The 8,893-nt window shown below is 42.1% G+C and overlaps 1 long non-coding RNA gene across 1 annotated transcript in view; it reads left to right on the top strand.

Moving 5' to 3' along the window:
• LOC147116640 (uncharacterized) overlaps positions 1-8,649 on the top strand; it is a 29,789-nt gene extending 21,140 nt beyond the window's left edge. The window contains exon 2 of the long non-coding RNA XR_015078847.1: positions 2,147-8,649. This is a non-coding gene — a long non-coding RNA (uncharacterized LOC147116640). The remainder of the gene's footprint in view (positions 1-2,146) is intronic.
• Positions 8,650-8,893: the final 244 nt, after the last annotated feature.

The following is an 8,893-nucleotide window of genomic DNA, read 5'->3' on the forward strand; positions in this document are numbered from 1 at the left end:
GGCACCTTGTCAAATGCCTTTTGGAAGTCTAAATACACTACTTCCACTGGTTCCCCTTTATCCACCCTATATGTTACTTCCTCAAAGAACTCCAGCAAATTTGTCAAATATGACTTCCCCTTCATAAAACCATGCTGACTTTGTCCTATTAAATTATGATTATCCAAATGTCCTGTTACTGTCTCCTTAATAATGGACTCCAAAATTTTACCTACCACAGATGTTAGGCTAACCGGTCTATAGTTTCCAGCCTTCTGTCTACTGCCCTTTTTAAATAAGGCTGACAACTTTCTAGAGGGATAGAATTGAAAAGCAGCAAGGTTATGTTAAACTTGTACAGAACCTTGGTTAGACCACACTTGGAACAGTTCTGGTCTCCATATTATAAAAAGGATATAGAGGCACTGGAGAAGGTGCAAAAAAGATTTACTTGGATGATACCAGAACTGAGAGTTATACCTATCAGAAAAGATTGAACAAGCTGGGGCTCTTTTCTCTAGAAAAGAGAAGGCGGAGGGGTGACCTGATCGAGGTCTTTAAGGTTATGAAAGGGTTTGATAGTGTAGATGCAGAGAAGATGTTTCCACTTGTGTGGGAGAGCAAAACAAGGGGTCATAAATATAAGATAGTCATGAATAAATCCAATAGGGGATTCAGGAGAAATGTATTCCCCCAGAGAATGGTTAGAATGTGGAACTCGCTACCACAAGGAGCAGTTGAGGCGAATAGCAGAGCTGCATTTAAGGGGAAGCTAGATAAACACATGAGGGAAGAGGAATAGAAGGATCTGTTGATGGGGTGAGATGAAGAAAGGTGGGAGGAGGCTCGAGTGGCGCATAAACACTGGCATGGACTTGGGCCAAATGGCCTGTTTCTGTGCTGTACATACTATGTAACTATGTAAAAGTATGAAGATGATCAACAGGTAAGTCTCTGCCATTTGTCTCACTTACCAATAGTTAGGATCAATATTTGATTATGACTGACTCAATGAAATGTTGGTTTTATTACATGGAATTCATTATAGGTGTTTTAGGGGATCATATTTCATGATACTGTCTAGTTATAATGCGGCCCACTGGTTTATGGTGACAGATTAAGTTAAATTCCATTTTTATTACATAGGCTTTTAGGGTTTTGTTGGACTTTGAGTTTTGGGTATCATATTCCCCAATTCCATCCATTTTCTGTGAAAAGCATAAACCCATGGCCTAAGGCGCGGTACTCCTCACTTTCAAATAATCTGCTCTCAGGCTTCTGCCTACGCTGCTCAGTAACCAGTCACCAAGAGAATGGTTGAGAATAAACTCCCCAAATTGTACCCACATCCCTTTGCCTTCATTCAGCAATTCCTCACGGTGACATGACTGTGATTAGGAATCCTGTGAGTGGAGGATTGTAGACATGAACTCACCTAAACCCAGTCTGTGGTAGAGTACACGGATACTCCAAGGCATGCACCACCTGTTACAGTTTTAATACATAACTGAAGTATTCTTTCTAAATTAAGTATCGCTATGGAACTAGAAAGCTTAGTGCCATTCTCACACTTACCACATACTTCTAGCATTAAGAATAGATCAATCAGGTATCTACTTCAAAGGGTTTCTCTGTACATTACTTCTGCTTATCATTAAAAAAGTAATTTTCCTGCACACAGTATAAGGTGTTTTTGTACATTATGGAAAACTAGAATATCCTACCTTCCAGACATATGCACAAATAGTCATTTGGGGGTAACCATTCTGATGTACCTGCTTCTAGCATGCACTGGGCACATCACAAAATTGCGCACTTCCACCCAATGATTTTCCATCCATTAAATGTTAATGGATAGAAAATCATGGGCTTGGAGTGTGCAATTTTGTAACATGTGGTCTGTTATACATCAGAAGCAGGTGCATTGCAATTTTTACCCCTTACTTGTTCTAATATAGCCTTTCTATTGCTTTGGTTTTTTTTAAAGGGAGAATGTCTTCCCAGTCCAAAGCAATTTAAGACCAATCTAATTAAACAACAGAAAGGTGTAATATGGAGGAAGAATGCCATTTCATATTTGATAAGTGAAATAGGTGAAAGGTTCTCAAACGCCTCTGTTCGGTAACATTTAAGTTTTCAGCATTTCTTCTGCGATTATATTTTCCAGCACACAAAGGACAAGGTGACCAGATCAACAAGAGCCACTGGAGGAGGACCATCCTTCAGGAAGAGTTCACCCAGGTGTGGCCAAAAGTGCGAAGGACCCTAAACCCTAAAGGAATAATTGGGGCTGGAGAAATGATCAAAAATGTGAAAACGCAGACGACCTACATCATTGAATAACTTTGAGGAATATCAGGATCCTGGGATTGTCTGCCGAGAGATACCTTTATACAACTGGGGCAGCATGTTGGGAAAGTGCACCATTTTGTTAAACTCATGCGAGATCTGCTGCTGCTCTTGGGACTCGGTGAGGGAATATATATGAAGGCCTATTCGACTAAGAAGATCACAGGTTGGCCGAGATACACAGCCTTACAAAGATACTTGGCTGTTGCCAGTTTTATTCCCCCCACAGGCATCTTAAAAATGAGCCCGAGGCAAAAATGGTCAGTGTTGGTGTGCCCTTTAAAAGCATAGGGAAAGCATTTTGGAAAAGCAGGACCTTTTAGCTTATCGCAAAGGCCTGAAACAGACAGATTATTGAGCTAGTAGCTCTAGGTCACCTGGGTGTTTGTCTGGTCCAAGTAATAAATTAGCGTACAGGGCACCATCTCTTTGGAGGGTTGCTACAGTGATTCCCACCTTGTTGTGTTCTTTGCATCAGGTATGTGGGGGCCATGTTGTCAAAAATATAATCAATATAAACGCTACATGGTTTTCACAGTGTTTGTTACTTATTTACAAGAGCTGCAGGCATCTGTAAATCAATTCCCTGCAAGGCAGAAATTTGTAGAGCAGTAAAGTTCAGCTGAATGGCACACCCATAATTATTTGCTAAGGAATGTCTTCAAATTAATGTTAATATTTGATATTCAGCAAAATTTATACTATAGCCCAGTAAAAATTTCCAGCCATGTAGTAAATTGCATGAGTCTGCATGAAATGTGTGAACTCAATCCCAAACTATTTGTTAAAAACCATGTTTTGCAGATTAGCAACACCTTTGTGAATAGGCAAAACAAAGCGAGGGGCGTTCTAAAACATGACAGGGTCACGGGTAGACACAACAGTAGGTTATGGTTGGTGGAGAATAATTCTTACTTCATTCCTATCACCACCACCAATAAAATCAAAATTTCATTCAGTCTTGCAACTTTTCATTAGTACGATAGCAAAATACTGCAGATGCTGGAAATCCGAAATAACAACAGAAAATGCTGGAAAAACTCAGCAGGCCAGGCAACATCCGTGGAGAAAAGGGTTCACCCGAAACGTCGACTCTAATTTCTCTCCATGGATGTTGCCTGGCCTGCTGAGTTTTTCCAGCATTTTCTGTTGTTATTTTGCAACTTTTCATTGTTTGCCTCAGAGGTGCTGCTGGAAGTGAAAAGAACAACAGGACCCAAACCTTCCAACTTTCATCCATTGTGTGTGTGACACATGCATTTTCCTCTCAACAGTGCCATTAAGCAGGGTGTCCCGAGATACACAAAAATATGTATCTGGGGTCGGAAGTTCTGACGATCACAGACAACAAATGAAAGTACACCAACAACAATTTATTTATCTCAAAAAAGGAGGCACATCAATAATCCAATAAAAATAATGAAATCAGAGGAGTGCGCTTCAATATCCACTCCATCCACCACCAGTGCACCATGGCTGCAGTGTGTACTATCTACAAGATGCCCTGCAGCAACTCACCGAGGCTTCTTCGACAGCTCCTCCCAAGCCTGCGACCTTTACACCTCGAAGGACAAGGGCAGCAGGCGTATGGGAACAACATCACCTCCAAGTTATCCTTCAAGTCACACACCATCCCGACTTGGACATTCCTTCTTCATCGCTGGGTCAAAATCTCGGAACTCCCTACCTAACCAACTTGTGAGAGTACTTTCATCACATGGACTGCAGCAGTTCAAGGCGGCGGCTCGCCATCACCTTCTCAAGGGCACCAAGGGATGGCCAATAAATGTTGGCCTTGTTAGCGACACCCATATCCTGAGAATGAATTAAAAAACTAATGGGTTTTGACACCAAGGTCTACTTCAGCAATTGATTTTGCCTTCCACTAAAATGGACCCTAAGCCTTTAAATATCAATAAATATGTTTCTCTTCAAAAAAAAGCTTAATTATGTAGTAACTGTACTTGATTGGGAGATTTCAACTGTGCCACTGAAGGACCTCACTTTGCTGGAGCCACAAGTCCACCAGATCAGATCCAAAGCTGCACATTGGTTAATCAGTATTACTGCTGATAGTCATTGTATTCTTGTAGAATTCCAGGGTGAAATTTCCATATTAATGAAAAATTGGAAAATACATGTCTTTTTTCCAAATTAATAACCCACCAACAAAATCTCATTTTCAGAAATTACATGTTTCAAACAACAACAACAACAACTTGCATTTATATAGCACCTTTAACATTCCAAGGCACTTCACAGAAGTGTAATCAGACAAAAATCAACATCAAGCCAAAGGAGGAGACATTAAGAGGGGTGACTAAAATTTTGGTCAAAGAGATGGGTTTTAAGGAACATCTGAATAAAGATGTGCAGAGATGGAGAAGCGTCGAAAAGGAATTCCAGAGCTGTGGACCTAGATGGCCAAAGGCAGGTTTGCCAGTGGTGGAATGAACTGATTTCAAAATGTGCAAGAGACCACAGTTGGAGGAACGAAGACTAGAATACAAGGGGGTCGAAGTTATGCTGCAGCTATACAGAGCCCTGGTTAGACCACACCTGGAGTACTGTGAGCAGTTCTGGGCACCACACCTTAGGAAGGATATATTGGCCTTGGAGGGAGTCCTGTGTAAGTTTACCAGAATGATACCCAGACTTCAAGGGTTAAATTACGAAGAGATTACACAAATTAGGGTTGTATTCCCTAGAATTTAGAAGGTTAAGGGGTGCTTGATTGAAATGTTCAAGATATTAATCGGAACAGATAGGGTAGATGGAGAGAAACTATTTCCGCTGGTTGGGGATTCTAGGGCTAGGGGACATAGTCCAAAAATTAGAGCCAGACCTTTCAGGAGTGACATTAGGAAACACTTCTACACACAAAGGGTGGTAGAAGTTGGGAACTCTCTTCCACAACAGCAATTGATGCTAGATCAATTGTTAATTTTAAATCTGAGATTGATAGATTTTTGTTAACCAAAGGTATTAAGGGATATGGGCCAAAGGCAGGTATAAGGAGTTAGGTCACAGATCAGCCATGATCTCATTGAATGGCAGGACAGGCTTGAGGGGCTAAATGGCCTACTCCTATTCCTATGTTTTCGGAGGGTTACAAAGATAGGGAGGTGCGAGGTCGTGAAGGAATTTGAACATGAGGATGAGAATTTTAAATTTGAGGAATATATTGGTGAACTGGGAGCAGTACAGCAAGCACAGGGGTGATGGATGAGCAGGACTTGGTGCTTGAATAGGACACGGGCGGCAGAGATTTAGAGGAGTTGAATTTTATGGAAGGTGAGGATAGAAAGTTGGCCAGGAGAGCATTGGATTAATGAGTCTGAAGGTGACAAAGGTGAGGATGAAGATGGGCTAAGGCAAAGGTGGAGACTGCTGATGTTATGCCTGTGGAAGTAGGCGGTCTTTGCGATGGCGAGGGCATGGGGTTGGAAATTCTGCCTGGGGTCAAACAGTTTGGTTCAACCTGAGACCATGGCCAGTGAGGGGGATGGAATCAGTGGCAAGGGTATGGAGTTTGTGGCGGGGGCGGATGACTTTATTCTTCCCATGTTTAAGTAGAGGATATTACGGCTCATTGACGATTGGATGTCAGACAAGCAATCTGACAATATGGAGGCAGTGGAGGGATTGAAGAGAGAGGAGGTGGAGAAGTAGAGCTGGGTGTCGTCACGTCAGTGCACATGTGGAACCTGACCCCATGTCTTCATATAATGTGGCTAAGGGGAAGCATGTAGATGAGGAAGAGGAAGGGGACAAGGACAGATCCTTGGGGAACTCCAGAGGTAACAGTGCAGGGGCAGGAAGAGAAGCCATTGCAGGAGATCCTCTGGCTACAATTGGAGAGGTGAAAGTGGAACTAAGCTACAGAAGTCCCATTGAGCTAGACAATAGAGGGGAGGCATTGAAGGGTGACGATGTGATCAACAGTGTCAAAAGTTGCAGAGAGGTCAAAAAGGATGAGGAGGGATAGTGCCCCATGGTCACAGTTAGAGGATGTCATTTGTGACTTTGACTTGAGCTCTCCCAGTGCTGTGGCAGGGATGGGAACCTAATTGGAGTGAGTTTGGACAATTTTGTTAGGAGATTGCTAATTATGAAGAAAAACGGGCATTCTCTATATTGTTTGCGAATTTTACACACAGGTAGATCTATTATTTTACCAGATTATTTGGAAGCTAGATTAGAGAATTTGTCTACCCAGGAGCTTAATTTTGATAACCTTTGGTACAAACAGAGTTCATTCATTTGAAATGGATTTTCTTCCAAGGCAGCACGGTGGCATAGTGGTTAGCACTGTTGCCTCACAGCGCCAGGGACCCGGGTTCGAATCCGGCCTCGGGTGACTGTCTGTGTGGAGTTTGCACATTCTCCCCGTGTTTGCGTGGGTTTTCTCCGGGTGCTCCGGTTTCCTCCCACAGTCCAAAGATGTGCGGGTTAGGTTGATTGGCTATGATAAAAATTGACCCTTAGTGTTAGGGGGATTAAATACGTGGGGTTACGGGGATAGGGTGGGATATGTGTCGGTGCAGGCTCGATGGGCCGAAATGGCCTCTATCTGCACTGTGGGGTTTCTGTGATTCTGTGAAATGATCAAAATCTCATCAAGGGGAAGCTGGATAAGTACATGTGGGAGAAAGGAATAGAAGGGTATGCTGATAGGGTGAGATGAAGTAAATAGAGTGGGAGGAGGCTCATGTGCAGCATTATCACCGTCAGAGTGCATCATGGTCACAGTTAGAAACATAGAAGATAGGAGCAGGAGTAGGCCATTCAGCCCCTCGAGCCTGTTCCACCATTTAATGAGATCATGGCTGATCATTCAAATTCAGTACCCTGTCTCTGCTTTCTCCCCAGATCCCTTTAGCCTTAAGAAATATATCTAACTCCTTCTTGAATATATTTAATGAATTGGCCTCAACTGCCTTGTGTGGTAGAGAATTCCACAGGTTCACCACTCTCTGGGTGAAGAAATTCCTCCTCATCTCTGTCCTAAATGGCTTACCCCTTATCCTTAGACTGTGACACCTGGTTCTGGACTCCCCCGCCATTGGGAACATCCTTCCTGCATCTAGTCTGTCTAGTCTTGTTAGAATTTTATAAGTTTCAATGAGATCCCCTCTCATTCTTCTAAACTCTAGCGAATATAAGCCTAATCGACCCAATCTCTCCTCATACCTCATTCCTGCCATCCCAGGTATCAGTCTGGTGAATCTTCGCTGCACTCTCTCCATGGCAAGAACATCCTTCCTCAGATAAGGCGACCAAAACTGCACACAATACTCAAGGTGTTACAGCGGATGTTGGGACGAATGGCCTTTCTCAATGCTATAAATTGTATGTACAATGAGCTTTTAAAATAATAATAACGATTGGACTGCATTATATTACATATGAAGACGGGAGGTTACATTCTCCTGACACTTCAACCGAGTATTTGGAAATGTTCTTAATGGGGTACAACGTTCGTGATAAAGTTATTTGGTGAACTTTGACTAAATTTCTTTGCAAACGCACATGATTAAACATATCATGCTACTTGCATGTGGTATCATTCGGGCAAAGATTACACAGGCCATTTCTGTCTATTCACCACGCAAAAAAAAAATTTGCAGACACTAGTTCTGTTAAATGTTGAACAGGAAACAGTGGGAAACATGAAGGTAATGTGCATTAAATATTTCTGAGATGAACTCCATGGTAATTCGATTGAAAATACAGGCATCATTGAAACTCTATTATTTCAGCAACAGCAAGCAAAGAATGTTTGTCACACTTTCACTAGAGTAGGTCATGCCAAAAAGATTGGCTACAGGTGATCACGGGACAGATTCCTCGGGCTCTCATTCACCAAAATAAATGGATCATTATTTTATTGAAACAATTTTTTAATAATGTTCTGTAAAAATGTGGCAATGTGTCTAATTGAATTGAACTTTATGTGGCTAACCATAATGTTAGTGCTTACAGTCACTGAATCCATACAGTAGACATGCAGAATGTGCTGCCGTGCTTGTAACATAACATAAGATAACATACCTTCAAATAGAAGCACAGAAGAGGAATACAAACAGTCTGAAGGAAGCACCAGACTGCAGAACAACTGGAATGTAACAGCAGTCTTCTCTTTACTCTACGATGATCTCACACTACAGCTGCACCTGTGAACAGAAAGGCTTTCTTTATTAATGATGGTTTTTTTCTCTTTCTGTCTCACATTAGGAAATTTGAACAGTGCCATCTTGATTTATAGGTCTTATTTCAGACAAATTTTTATCATTTATTATTAAATGTTTCCTCACTGGTTTTGTATCTTGTTTTCTCCTGACCCCTTTAGGTTTCTCTACAGTGTGCACCACTCTCTGCTCCAGGGGGGCTGATTTCCACCCACTCCCTTATGTCTGGCAATATTGCTCTTAACTCAAGTGTGTGAAAGCCATCCTCTGTAACTGATTCTGTAGCACCCAGTCACAGTCGGATTAAGAATTCTTGGGTCCCCAGGTACCAAGAACACACGGGACCCCTCTGTCCTCCCTCCCGTACAACCACC

This window comes from Somniosus microcephalus, chromosome 6, assembly GCF_052327205.1.
Source record: "Somniosus microcephalus isolate GS21.2 chromosome 6, FLI_Smic_1.0, whole genome shotgun sequence".
NCBI lineage: Eukaryota > Metazoa > Chordata > Chondrichthyes > Squaliformes > Somniosidae > Somniosus > Somniosus microcephalus.